At 53.3% G+C, this 14,719-nt stretch overlaps 2 non-coding genes across 2 annotated transcripts; both read left to right on the forward strand.

Annotated features, from left to right (window-relative positions):
- The first annotated feature begins 10,525 nt into the window (after positions 1-10,525).
- Positions 10,526-10,597, forward strand: TRNAE-UUC. Its single transcript has one exon. It is a non-coding gene; the product is annotated as a tRNA-Glu (tRNA).
- Positions 10,598-11,893: 1,296 nt separating this feature from the next.
- On the forward strand, positions 11,894-11,965 carry TRNAV-UAC. The gene has a single exon. It is a non-coding gene; the product is annotated as a tRNA-Val (tRNA).
- Positions 11,966-14,719: the final 2,754 nt, after the last annotated feature.

Consider the following 14,719-nt stretch of genomic DNA (forward strand, 5'->3'; position numbering starts at 1 on the left):
TGTGGCTGCGTCGGGTGGGATTTCAAGCGGACCCCTCAACCCCCCACTAAATTCATCCTTGTTTTGCGACCACTCTGCACCAATAGCACCTTCCTTCCCTGCCCTAAAGCTGCTGGATGGCTAGAAAGCTGAGCTGGGCATTTGATTGATCTAGAATATTATCATGCCCCCCCCCCAAAACCTTAATATCCACAAAGCTTTGGGGGGGGGCTATTCCCCCCCCCCAGCCGGTCTATTTCATTGTTGCAGGGCAAATGAAGGAGCCATGGTTTAATGGAAATATTCAGCCCTTACAGCAGTCTTGCAGCAGGGAAAGCAGAGTTGATGGGAAGGGAACAGGTTTGGATAGGAGCCCCTGTCCTCCTCCTTTGCAAATAATTTGGAGAGGGGCATTTGATCACTCAGTGCCTCAGTTTCCCCTCCTGCGGGGGTGGGAGGGGAGATAAAAGTCTTCTCTGTTGCAGACCTTTTGCATTCTCCCCTCTTGATGTATTTGGTTTCCTCCTCCAAACCTCCCTCTCTCTCGCCTGGAGTTCACAGCACTAAGTACCAGCTCGGGGCTTTTTTCCTGGGTTACAGGATCCCAAGACTTTAGTTTTGAACCAGACACAGGCAGGCACCAACTCACCCTCAAACACCAACACCACGAAAACCACAAAAACAACCCAATATTACAGACCTAGGGGGAATCACAGGGTCAAACACTCACCGCTGGAAGCCGCAGCAGCTGCTCAGGTGATTGAGGTCCACTCCAGAGATTCCTGTCTCCCACCGGGCCAGAAGCTCCCTCGGCATCTCCTCCAGGTGAGTGCTGGGGGTGGGGGAGGGGAAGCACATGTGCCTTCTCCCCCCCCACACCCCCTCCTCCTCATGACCTACAAGTTCAGCCAGGGCTGCCTCTGCAGCGTCTCTCGTTGCCTAGCAACAGCTGCTGCTTCCGGGAGACGCAGTTTGCTTCCAGGAGAGACGCTGCCGGTGCGGGGGCCCCCTCAGGCGGGGGGCCCAATTCGGGGGAATCGGGCAAATCGGCTTAAGGCCGGCCCTGCGTGTGGCACCTTAGACACTAACACGTTTCTTAGGTTCTGTTGCCATCATGTGGCCATTTCATTTCACTTCTTATTGTTAAAAGGTCTGGGTACTTCAATGAGGCTAATCATCTAGTGGAACAAGCTCCGCGAGGGACGTGGTTAATTCCCCATCACTGCCCTGTGTAAATGAAGACTGCAGCTCTTGCTGCGAGACACATGGTGTGTGGGTGTCCCTGTTCCCCCTTCAGAACCTCTGGTACATGGTGCTTCCCTCCTCCCAGTTCAAGATCCCCATCATGTGGGTGATCCCATCCAGGATCTCCGGTGGGTGTCTCTGTCCCCCACCCCATGAACTAGCTCCAGTGTGTGGTTTCCCCTGCCTGCCCCCATCTGGGATCTGTGGGTGTCTCTGTTCCCCTTTTCAAGATCCATGTGGCAAGGGGGCATCCCTCCCCCCAAGTCAGAATCCCCAGTGTGTGGGTGCTCCCATCCTCCCATCCAGGCTCTGCGGGGGGTGTCTGTATAAAAAGAGATCGTGTCTCACTGTCTTGCCCAGGCTACACTGCAGGGGCTATTCACAGGTGCAATCCCACTACTGATCAGCACAGGAGTTTTGACCTGCTCCGTTTCCGACCTGGGCCGGTTCACCCCTCCTTAGGCAACCTGGGGACCCCAAGCTTCCCCGGGATCACCATATTGATGCCAAACTTAGTGTGGACACCTGATCGGCACAGCCCCCTGCAGCGCAGAACTCCTGAGCTCAAGCGACCCGCCGGCCTCAGCCTCCCCAGGAGCTGGGATCACAGGCACCAGCCACGGGGCCCGGCTGGTTACATTGTCTCCCCCTTCCAACTTCAGGCTCAGCCTGGGAGCTCTGCGCTCTGAGCGGGTGGAAGTGGAGCCTGGAACTGAGCTGATACGCTGAGGGTTATTTGCACTGTGCGTTTCACATGGAGGTGAAAACACGGGGCACAGATCTTTGAGCACAACCCTCGTCCTGAGGAATGGGGGGGGGGCTGCATAAAGAGAGACCGGCTCTCCCTGGCGGGGCTGCAGCGGCTCTTCACAGGGGCAGTCCCACTGCCAATCGGTACCAGAGTTTTGAAAGCCTCCTTTCCTGGGCGGGCTCCTCTCTCCCTAGGGGGAACTGGCAACCCCAAATTTCTCAGAAACCATCATAGCAAGGCCAACCTGAGCACAGACACCTGCTCAGCACCCCGGGGTGCAGCCCTGAACTCCAGCAATCAGCTATGCTCAGCTGCCCACCCAACAAGCGTTACATGCAGGAGCCTTCATGCCCCACGTGTTCAGGTCCCTCCCAGCGCCAGCTTCAAACTCTGCTGCTCAGTTCTAAGCTTTGGCCACACGGGGGCAGCCTGGAGCTCAGCCCACGCCTCCCGTTGCTGGTTGCGTTTCCCGCTCCTCGTGGCAGGTTCACACCCCGCAGGCAGATCTCTGAATCGGAGCCGAACCGTTCCCCAAATCCAGCGCTTTAGCAGCAGCTTTGCTAGGAAAGCGCTGACGTCCCCAAGTGACGTAAGAGCCAGAGCGCTGTGTCCAGGATCTTCTATTGGGCCCCTCACCGTGGTGTCTGTCAGGCACAAGGGGAAACCAGGGAAATGTTTTCATGGCGTTTAAGGGCAGAAGGGGCCATTAGCTCAGCTAGTCTGACCCCCGAATAACACAGAATTACACCATGACACGTATTGATCCCACAGACCTTAGACAGATCAAAGCGTTTCAGCCCTCAGGAAGGAGGCTAAACTGGGTGCCAGAGGCAGCGAACAAGGGGCCCCCAAGGCAATGGCAGGGAGCTGACGAGGTGAAATATGCCCAGATGATCCCAGCAGGCGACCCACCCCCATGCTGCAGAGCTGGGAGTCCCTGTTCCTCCTGCCCTTAAGAATCTCTGGTGGTAAGTGGGTCCCCCCAGTTCCCCAGATAAGAATCCTCCATGGGATTTCCCTGGCTTCACCTCCAGATAAGAACATTGTGTGGAGGGGGTGGGAGGCAGGTTGTCTGGCAGAGATGTAAAGGGGGACTGTGTCTCCCTGTCTGGCCCAGGCTCCTTGGAGGAAGTGATCTCAGTGTGTCTGGCTGTCTCCATTCCTCCCACCCATAAGAATCCCTGGTGTGTTGGTGCACCCTAGACCATTAAGGATCTCTGGTGGGTGGGTGTCTCTCCCCCTAGTCAGGATCTCTGGGGCGTGGCTGTATAAAAAGAGACTTTGACTCACCCAGGCTGGGCTGCCATCATGGAACAGACCAGGTCCTTCTGTGGAGGGTTTGCGTTCCTCCAAGGACGTGATCTCAGTGTGTGTGGGTGTCCCTGTCCCTTCAACGCTTAACAATCCCCGGTGCGTGGGTGCGCTGGGCCCCATTACAATCCCCTCTGTCTTACCCCCCATGAGGGATCCGGTGGATGTGGGTGTTCTCCAAGCTACTGTGGGTGTCTGGTGCCCCTGTCCCTCCTGCTTAATAGTGGAGTGTGTGGGTGTCCCCCCGCCCGTTAAGGATCCGTGTTGTGTGGATGCCCCCGTTCTTCTCATTAAGAATGGTGCAACGGAGCATATGGGTGTGTCCCCCACCCCATGAACTAGCTCCCGTGTGTGGTTCCCCTGCCCCCATCCAGGCTCTGTGGTGTGTGGGTGTCTCTGTTCCTCTTTTCAAGATCTGTGTTGCAGGGGGGTGTCCCTCCCCCCAAGTCAGAATCCCCAGTGTGTGGCTGCTCCCATCCCCCCATGCAGGCTCTGCGGGGGGGGGGGGGGAGGGAGGTCTAAAAAGAGACCGTGTCTCACTGTCTTGCCCAGGCTATGCTGCAGGGGCTATTCACAGGTGCGATCCCACTACTGATCAGCACAGGAGTTTTGACCTGCTCCATTTCCAACCTGGGCCAGTTCACCCCTGCTTAGGCAAACTGGGGACCCCCAGCTTCCCCAGGATCACCATATTGATGCTGAACTTAGTGCGGATACCTGATCAGCACAGCCTCCTGCAGCCCAAAACTCCTGAGCTCAAGCGACCCACCGGCCTCAGCCTCCCCAGGCGCTGGGATCACAGGCACCAGCCATGGAGCCCAGCTTGTTTTGCAGCCTGGCAGCTGGAGCTTTAAACTCTGCTTGTGAGCTCTGTGCCTTGGCCAGACGGGGACAGCCTGGAACTGGGAAATGCTCCTTCTCCCCTCGCCCCCGTCTCATGTCGAGCTGCAGGCGCCGCTGTCCTCCCAGGTAAGATCCCGGATGTTTCGGTGCCCCCTTCCCCCGCCCAGGTGTCTGGGTACCTCTGCCCCCCATACAGAATCCTGGATGTGTGGGTGTCCGTCCCTCTGCAGAGGATCCCAGAGTGTGGATGCCCTTGTCCCCCCCTAAAACATTCTGGGTGTGTGGGTGCCACTACCCCCCCAGCAGATCTCTGGTGGGTAGGTCCCCAGGGTGTGAGTGCTCCCATCCCCCGATACAGGCTGGGGAGGGTATAACTGGCTCTCCCTGTCCTGCCCCGGCGGTGCTACAGCAGCTGTTCACAGGGGCAGCAACCCCACTGTCACCCTGCAGCTTTAACCTGCTCCAGGGGTGACCTGCTTCACCCTACTGTGGGAGCCCGGGGACCCCGAACTGCCCAGAATGACCTGATTGATGCCGAGCTTAGCACAGACACCAGCTCAACATGGCAGGGTGCAGTCCTGAGCCCTGACAATCAGCTTCCCTCCGCCTCCTGCTGCACAGCGAGGGTCAGATCTCTGAGTGCAGCCAGATCCCTCCCCAAACTGAACATTGAAGCAGCAGCTCCCATTGGAAAGATCAGGATTTTTGCCTTTAAAAACAAGGGAAATGTCTACAGCGAGAGACTGAAGAAACTCAATTGATTTCATTGACTCCATGAATGTTCCTCTGTGTCCCCCTAGGAGTCATGCCCCACTTTTTGGGGACCACTGAACCCTACCCGCTAAGCAGGGGCTAGTGATGCCAAAGCCCAGGGAAAGGGAGAACAAGTGTGGGGCCCCCAGCACTGGAGCCATGTGAAGGGCTGCAGGAGAGGGGCAATGGGTGGTGGCCCAGGGAGTTAAGGGCAAAGGGGGCACAGGAGGGGGCAGGAGTTAGGGGTGAAGGAGGTGCAAGGGCTGGGAGTGCAGGAGCTAGCGGTAAAGGGGGAGTGGGGATCGTCCAGGGGCAATGGGGAAGTGCCAAAGTACAAGCTTTTCCCAGGGCACCATTTCCCGTAATGCTGCTCTGAGCAAACAATTGGAAATGACCCTTCAGTGAGACCAGAACCATAGTGTAGAAAAGCCCCTTTGTTAAATGGTGGTGGCTGAGGGCTTAGGGAGATGGGTTAAAAAGCTACAGGCATTTGTCTGTGGATGTTTGATTCTTGCCTGCTGGGCAAGGCTGGGGTGTGGTGTCTCCATGGCTGCACTTTCAGTGTCTGATCTGCCACAGGGAGCCAAGTCTAGACATACTCAGAGGCTCTGTGCCAGGGTTTCTCAAACTTCCTTTCACTGCAACCCCCTTCTGCCAAAAAAAAAACAACTTACTACCTGACCCTAGAAAGACGCACCAAGCCCCTCTACACTGAGCACAGGCAGAGGAGACAAAGCCTGAGCCCTGCCCCAGTTAGGGGAGGGCAAAACCAGAGCTTGAGGGATTCAGCCCTGGGTGGTGGGGCTCAGACTTTTGGTTTCAGCCCCAGGCACCAACAAGTCTAATGCCAGCCCTGGCGACCCCATTAAAACAGGGTTATGACCCACTTTGGGGTCCTGACTCTCAGTTTGAGAACCACTGCTCTATGCTGATGGGAGAAAGTTTTCCTGGGGGTGTAGTTAATCCACTTCCCAAGAGGTGGCAGCTATGTCAGTGGGAGAAGCTATATCGGTGGGTGTGCAAGCTGTGGTGTTTGCCACATTTAAGAAGTTTAATCAAACCCCATTTTTAAAACCACCTGTGGTCTGGGAATGGCAAAGGAGCTCGATGAAGCAGGGTCTGTCCTTCAAAGTGTTGGACATCATGATTCCATAGTCCTGTTGTCATGGGGATATTGCTCAGTGGTAGAGTGCTTAACTGCAGTTCACGTAGTCCTCAGTTCAAACCCCCGTGTTCTCTTATAACCCTCTTTCTTTTTTTAAAAAAAATGGAAAACATTTTCATTTCCATTCTCCATTCTGTTCAGGGGCTCCTCTATACAGGAGTGCTTGATATCAATGTAAACACTCAATATTTCGCTGTCCAAATGCATAAAAACCTAGCAAAGCTGTCCATCAGCTGAAATCAGTTTCAATCCTCAAAGTGTCAATTTATGTTTTCATCAGTTAAACAAAGGTATCATACGAATGTACATTTGCAGATCCCTCTTCTCCAGGAGCTATGTTGTGCAGAAGAACAAGAACCACATCCAGCTGCAGTTCAGGAGTCTGATGACCAAAGAGCCACGAAGTGTTCTGAGGGCTGGAGAAAAATGCCTTCCTGGTGTTGGGAGGGGAACAGGAGAAAAGACAAAAGAAGCAAGAGACAAAGAGAAAGGAGGGAGGGATGGATGGAGGAAAAGGTGAAACCAAAAGGACAAACCCTAATGTCCCCAGTGATTCTAAGGGACAAAATCCCAGGTTCGGAATAAAATTCTGCCTCCTTAAGCTCGTGTTTTCCATGCCTAGAATTCAGTGGTCACCAGATGGATCAGACTGAACAGGTTTCAAACCTTGAGGAGGCTCTTACCTTCTAAACAGGGACTTCTGTTTACTAGTAAAATCACTAAAAGGGAAGGAGAAAACTCGAAAGAGGTTCCTCCTGGCGCTCACATGCCTGAACCCGAATACTCTCTCAGTCCTCAAAGAGAGACCTGGAGAAGGAGACTTGCTGAAGCAAAGCCACAGGGGTCTCTGAGGTTTCCCTGGCCCCTCGCCCCTGTCCTGCCTGGTTCATGTCAGCATCTCTCTGTGAGGTCACCACCTCCCCACCACTTTTGACCAATAGTCTGAGGTCCTGCAAAAAGCCTTTGTGATGTCACTGCCACACCCTTCCCTTGCTGTGCTAATGCTATATGGCCAGAGGACTTTATTCCTCCAGGAAAGGCAAAATCCTGGAGAGAAAGAGTAACACAGTGAGAAGTTTTTTCACCTGACCAGGGACTTGAACCCTGGACCCTCAGATTAAAAGTTCAAGTCCCTGGTCAGGTGAAAAACTTCTCACTGTGAGTATAAAAATCTGTCTTTCTGGAGTCTTGTTCAGTGTTACTCTTTCTCTCCAGGATTTTGCCTTTCCTAAGAAGGGCCTTTCTGGGGGGGGGATTGAAGGAGCAACTCCTTGACATCCCCTCTGTCCTTGCAGGCTGGAGGAATAAAGTCCTCTGGCCATATAGCATGTTCCTCCCCTGCAGACACAAACACACAGAATATTCATAAGGAATTAGAATTAGAATCCACCACATTCCTTGGGAGCTTGTTCCTGTCGTGAATCATCCTCGCTGTTGAATATTTGTGCCTTAGTAGTAATATGAATTTGTCTCTTTTCACCTTCCAGCCATTGGGTCTTGTTATGCCTTTCTCTGCTCAATTAAAGAGCCCTTTCATACCCAATCTTTTGTCTCCATTAATGCCCTTCAACACTTCAATGAAATCACCTTTCAATCTTCTTTTGATAAGCTAAACAGGTTGAGCTCGTTCAATAGCAAAGAGCCACCAAATGTTCTGAGGGCTGGAGAAAAATGTCTTCTAGGGAAAGTGGTGGATTCTCCCTCTCTTGATATCATTTAATGAAGACTAGACGCCTTTCTGGAATGTGTTTGCCCCAAAAGTAGCTATTGTGTCATACAGGAGGCCTGTGATATGCAGGGGGTCAAATAAGATGCTCTAGTTGTCTCTTCTGGCCATAAAGTCGACTAATTTCTGAAAAACTGAGTGTAGCATTGGGAGCAGCGTCTGATGTTTTCCTGTCTAGCTGGCTTGCTGCCTAGAACGAACGCTCCTTGAGTGGGGTGATCCACAGGGAGTAGCTCAAACCTCCAAAGTGCCTGGCCAGGGGCAGGACATTAGCCCAGCAAGGGAGGGGTGTGGCAGTGACATCACAAAGGCCTTTTGCAGGACCTCAGACTATTGGTCAAAGGTGGTGGGGAGGTGGTGACCTCACAGAGAGATGCTGACATCAGGCAGGCAGGACAGGGGCGAGGGGCCAGGGAAACCTCAGAGACCCCTGTGGCTTTGCTTCAGCAAGTCTCCTTCTCCAGGTCTCTCTTTGAGGACGGAGAGATTATTCGGGTTCATGGACGTGAGCGCCAGGAGGAACCTCTTCCGAGTTTTCTCCTTCCCTTTTAGTGATTTTACGAGAAAACAGCCGTCCCTGTTTAGAAAGTAAGAGCCTCCTCGAGGGAAGAGGTGCCATGGGGGTATCACAGTTCAGATGCCGGTGCCCCCCCGCACCATGTAAGGAAGTTCCCACCACCCTGCTCTGTGTTCGCTGTGCGGGAGAGAGCAGCATCCACGGCAGTGATTTGCTCCTGGCTGCCGGAGCAGAGCAGCAGGCTCAGCTGTGAGAACTTCCCAGAGCTATGAAAGGGAGGGGCCCATGGCTCTGTAGCAGGAATGCAGGGCAGGCGAGTTCAAAGCGGGCATTGTGGGATACTGGAGGAGGCCAGTTATGGTGATATAATGAACAGCAGCCTCTACAGTGACACTCTCTCACTTTCAGTTTGCTGCAAAAAGCTCCAGACTGCTCATCGAATTCATTTTATTTTGTCACCTAAACAGGGCAGTTTTGTCACCAGACGTGGCATTGCAGTGTGTGCACCAGCCACAAGCTGCCGACCGAGAGAGCATTGTGTGTTTTTCACACACCTGAGCAATATAATTCTGCTGAAATAACTTTGTAGTGCAGACCTGGCCAAAGATTCACTCACACACAACTTGTAAGGGAAACATCACCTGCTCCTCTGCTTTGCAGAATCCAAACACAAGCAAAGCTTGTCAGGCCCTGGTGGCGATGGCAGGGAGTCAGGTGTGGGCAGACACTGTGTTTTAGCTACCAGCAGGCACTATGGTTTAGCTGGCTAAAGCATCTGTTTCGTAAATAACAGATCCTGGGTTCAACTCCCAGTGGTGCCTGGTTGTTGGGGCACCTACCATTGGCTACTGTCAGAAGACAAGATTCAGAGCTAGATGGACCTTTGGTCTGGCCCAGTGTGGTTTTTCTTATGGTTTAAATAACACTCACAGGCACTGATAATAGAGTTACTGAATGTTTGGGAGTTAGGAGCGGGTAGGTCAGTGGTTCAGTCCCCACACAGATGACCCCCTCCCTCTGGGACAGGGGCAGGTCTGAGCTCTCACCCAAATGCTCATTGTGGCTGCTAGAATCTGTGGGCAGCTCGTTTAGTTTACGGCAAAGGTTGAGTCCTGCTTTGTGCACCGTGTGTGAGAATGAAAATCCTAAACTGCCCTTCGAAATAACGAATGCAGCAGGACGTGTTATTGTCCCCACCCCCAAGCAGACAGACCAATGGAGAAATGCCGTCGAGTCCAAGGTAATACTCCCCTGCCATTTTACTTTTTTGCTGGCTAAACTCCTTCTTCTCTGCCCGGCCCAGGCTGTCCTCTGCCTCAGCTGCTGCTCCCGGCCTGCTCTAGAGTCAAACACGCAGGGCCCCCAGGGGAACAGAGGCTGGAACAGGGCAGCAGCCTGGGCTGGGCTGGGAAGATGCTGGGAGTTCTCGTTCCCTGAAAACTGGCCTGGCTCCCTTCTCAACAGCAAACAAATCAATTCCATGTCCCCTCCCCAGAAAAACCAGCCTGGAGCCAAGGGCAGCAGGGGACGATTCCCTCCAGTTCTCACCGAGGCAGGAGAGAACCCAGGGTGTTTCTAGCAGAGCTTATGGAACTGACGAGGGGAAACCAGCCTTTAACAACAGGCAGTTCCAGTTTAAGCTCAGTGTTTTTAACAATTTCTACAACATTAAATAACCCTTTAATCGTAGTGTCACCATCCATAACATTGCTTCAGCCTCCTAAGTGCCCAACTAAACATCTCTTCAAATCCAAGGAAGTGGAGATCAGTCAATGTTCAGAGTCATCCCACAGAAAAGAACCATGTTGTGGTACATACTGGCCCCATCATGTGGCCATGGCCTTTCCCTCCTCTTCCAGAGTCAGAATGTGATCAGCTCCCTCTGAAGGGGTGCAACACCCCTCCCTTGGTCTCTATGCCAGAGCTCCTATCAGCTCAGCGTCCTTCCCGCAAGAGTTGGCTGCTGAGAGGGTTGCAATGGGGTAAATGAAGGCAGAGGAGGATTGTTCCTGCTGGGTTTTCTTTGTGTTGCTCTGTGATCCTGCTGGAGGAAGCATCATTTATGTTTGTTTCAGTGGCTTGGGTTGGTCTCAGGTTGTGACCCTGAGAACAGGGATTCCTGCACTTTCTGCTCTTAGCCCCTCAGGGAGTGGACAATGGAGCAGCTTCAGAAATTGGATAGAAAGTAGCCTAAGAAAGTGTAACATAAGTGAAAAGAAAAACAATATCATCACCTCCCTAATGGTCTAGTGGTTAGGATTTGGCACTTTCACTGCCAAGGTCTGGGTTCAATTCCCAGTCAGGGAAAAGTGACTTTAAACCAAAAATACTCCAGTTATTCTTCACTTGCAGTGTAAACAAATCTGTAGTATTTTCCTGATTCCCCCCATCTTCCCAGTGTCTCCATGGCAGGGCTGGCTCCAGGCACCAGCACAGCAAGCAGGTCCCTGGGGCTGTCAATGGAAAGGGGAGGCTTCAGCCTTCTCAGTCCCTCTCGGAGGGAAGGACTTGCTGCCAAAAGTGGCAGAGGTAGAGCTGCCGCTGACTGCAGCTTTTTTATTTATTTTTTTCCGCTTGGGGTGGCAAAAACACTGGAACTGGCCCTGCTCCATGGAAGACAATTTGTTAAATCACAGATGAGTGGAGTTAAATCAGTTCTCAGCCTGAGTCCTTAGGTCTTAATCCTGAGGATATTGTCCCATCATGGGGCCATTTCCCTCCTCTCTTTCCTAGGGAAACACAATTTTCCTTGCACAGACACAGGAACAGCAAGATCTTTCTCTGTCCCTTGTGCAAAGCAGGGGGCCAAATTCCAGGGAAACAATGGACAAGCAGGGGGCCCTGGGCACATCCAGCCCTGGCCGTGAGATGTTCCCTCCCCTCTTTCTTTATGCCCCTGTTGTTATTTCATGGATGGTCTGGGATGGGGGAAAAGCTGAGTTCACTCCAGGTGGAGGGGAAAAAGGACCCTGAAAATCTCAGGCCCCAACCCCTGCTACCAGGATCACTGAGGTGCTGGGAATCTGCATGGGAAAGGGACTGGTTGAATTATCAAGGTGGGGAATGAATAACAATTTACAACTAGATCCACCTCATTAACCACTGACACAGGCTAATCCTGCCGCAGATAGAAGGGAAACTGGGAGTGATTCTTTGCTGTGCAGCCATGGAAAGAGTGACCCAATTGCACCGCAGTGAATGTGCTGGGGAAAGCTGGACTTCACAGGCAGGTGGAAAGAGCAGATCCTAGAAACACCTGGAGCTCCGCACAGCACTTCTGCCACCAGGGTCAGGTGCTGAGTGACTCACAGTGCCCCCCTCCCCCCAACACATTACCTTCCAGCACGGGGTGGCAGCACCCCCCACCCAATGCAGGGGAGAGGGCTGAGTGTATCTCTGCACCCTGAGTCCAGAGCACCCACTCTCTCTGCCCCACACATCGAATCTGGCCCTGCTGCAAAGTGACCCTAAGAAGCAGCAGCCTCCAGGACAGCAGATTTGGCCTCAGAGCAGGGAATGCGTCCCTCATGCTGCTTTTAGGCCACTAGGTGCTCTGGAAACAGGAGGGCTCTGAGTGCAACTTATAGCACACATGGCTCATCTGGAGATGTAGCTCAGTGGTAGAGCATATGTTTTACATGTATAAGGTCCTGTGTTCAGTCCCCAGCATCTCCAGGTTCTTTTCACGCTGCTGCTTTGCTCATGCCCAGTTGGGATGTGGCCCAGCAGTCTCCCTGCAGGAGTTTTAATCCTGCTCAGTGAGGGGCAAGTGCCAATTGCATGGAAGGTCTGGGGGGGTTTCTGCTCCTAAGTCACCTCAGTACATGTAAGATTCCCACCAGCTGTGCTGCTTGGGACAAGGGTAGATGAGAAGGGCGAATCCTCCAGCACTGGAGGGAAAGGTCCCATCTGCACAGAGTGAGAGGCAAGGAAACAGAGGGGCAGTCAGTGCTCAGAGAGGAGAGAGGTCAGTGATTTACACCCAACAGGGGACACTGTCTTTTTGAGTATCACAGGGGTAGCTGTGTTAGTCTGGATCTGTAAAAAGCAACAAAGAGTCCTGTGGCACCTTATAGACTAACTGACGTACAGGAGCATAAGCTTTCGTGGGTGAATCCCCACTTCGTCAGATGAATGGAGTGGGAATTCTGTGCCTGGCTAGCCAACTACAAAAGCAATTTCTCCTCCCTTGATGCTCACACCTCAACTGCTAGAAGAGGGCCTCATCCTCCCTGATTGAACTAACCTCCTTATCTCTAGACTGATTCTTGCCTGCATATTTATACCTGCCCCTGGAAATTTCCATGACATTCATCTGACGAAGTGGGGATTCACCCATGAAAGCTTATGCTCCAATATGTCTGTTTCTCTGTAAGGTGCCACAGGACTCTTTGTCTTTTTGAGGCGAGTGCAGCTTGCTTGGGATGGTGTTGACGATGGATAGAAAAAAGGCTGGAGTCAATGACAGCCGAGACCACAGAAGGGGAAGGGGAATGGCAGCCCCACAGAAGGTCCTGGGTGCTCAGATGCCCCAGTTATTGCACCCTGGCCTGTCATAGAGAAAAGACAGCGAGGGACCCAGCCCCCCTGCAGTGATCCCATGGACAAGAACCTGGCTGGGAGTAGGGTGAAGGTTCCCTCTGGGCAAAGGGGAGCTGAAATCCCCCAGTGTCCTGGAGTTTAAGCAATGGAAGCTTCAAACCCTGCAGGGGTGTGGGCTGAGGTGCATCAGCAGAAGGTTGGGCTGGACAGGGGTGGCAGGTTAGTATAATTTTTGGTGGTGCCCAGAATGGGACCAAGTCCTGCCCCCCCACACACACACACCTGCCTAAGGCTCTGGGGGGGAGTTTGGGTGAGGGAGGGAGAGGGGCTGGGCTCTGGGAGAGAGTTTGGGTGCAGGGTCTGGGCTCAGTCAGGGGTTGGGGTGCAGGAGGGTGTGTGGGGGGACAGGGTCTTGGAAGAGGTTTGGGTGTGAGGTCTGGGTTGGGGCAGGGGGTTGGGGGTGCAGGAGATGGTGAGGGGTGCAGCATTTACCTCGGGCATCTCCCGAAAGCAACCTGCACCCCACCCCACCCCGGCAGCAGCCCCTAAGCGGGAGGGCCGGGGGTGTCTCTGTGCATGGCTGCCCGCAGACTCCACCCCCGCAGCTCCCATTGCCACAGTTGACAGAGTTGGCACTCAAGGAGGGAGCAGCGCATAGAGACCCCCCACCCCCAGCCCAGGGACCGCAGGGATGTGCCAGGCGTTTCTGGGAGTGGCGTGCCACACGGAGCGAGGGCGGGCAGGAAAGTGCCTTAGTCCCCTTGTGCTGCTGGCGGTGGTGGCGGGGGGCCCCAGGCCCTTTTAAATTGCCCATGGGGGACAGGCAGGACCAGGGAGCGGGACACTCCCAAGGGCGTAACGTTGCTTTGCACAAGGATAAATCTTGGAACAGGAAACAAATGAAATGGCGGCAGAACCTAAGGAATTAAAAGCCTCTGGATTCTTGTGTGTGCACTGACTCCGAACGGAAACTGTAATTTGACTCGCTTTGTGTCTGCGGCTGCTAAAATATCAAGGCAAAATCATTCCAGTGATTGTGACCCTGGGTTTGAGGAGGCTTTGGTCTTATTAAAATGTAACTAGCATGTTACACTTGTGTTTTTAAAGGTGGCTTCCCCAAGCAATATCGAGTTGTTCTTCCCACAGCTGGCTGATGGGGGGCAGCAGGGGATCGCCTCAATCTGAGGGAATCTCTCTGGGTCCCACTGTTAGTTCTCCATCCTGTCTCCCCCTAACCACACACACCCCTCCCCACCCCATTATCAGTGTTTTGGAGCGACCCCTCCCTCCCTTGATGGGATACAGACTCTGTGACAGAGACTGGCTGGGGCTCCTCTCTGCACGGCCCCAATGGGGAAGGAAAGAGACTGGCGGGGGCGGGGGGGGCGCAGAGAAGACGGGCAGAAGGAGTCAAATGGGGCTAAACAAGAATCGAGGAGATTTTCTTCCTGTTAAAATGTCCTGGAGTCTTATGGCTGAAAAGCCGCATCTTGAGTTAGGTTTGATGGATCAGCCTTTCAATTACCAGGCAAAGGTGTGACCCACAGAGACTAACTGCCTGCTTCCCAGCTTTGTCTAAGAAGCACCTGCAGTGGTGCAACTGGTGAGCGCAGAGGGGGATACTGCTGGGGTTATGAGTTCAACCCTTATCTGGCGCCCTGGTTTCTATTACCTGTGTAGTTTCCCCAACTTGCTTTGCTTAATTCACATGGAAAGTGCCCTACTAGGAAAAGGAGAGTAAGTTCTAAAAGGTGGCAGTAGGTGCACAGCTTGGAAACATCCCCCCTGTGCTGCCATTAGTTCCAGTAGATTGTTCACTGGCAGCCTGAATTGATTTCTTTGCTGCTGTGAAAGCTGCCATGAAAAGTCTCTGGTCACCAGAGCTCC

The sequence above is a fragment of the Mauremys reevesii genome, linkage group 23 (assembly GCF_016161935.1).
Source record: "Mauremys reevesii isolate NIE-2019 linkage group 23, ASM1616193v1, whole genome shotgun sequence".
NCBI classification, from domain to species: domain Eukaryota; kingdom Metazoa; phylum Chordata; order Testudines; family Geoemydidae; genus Mauremys; species Mauremys reevesii.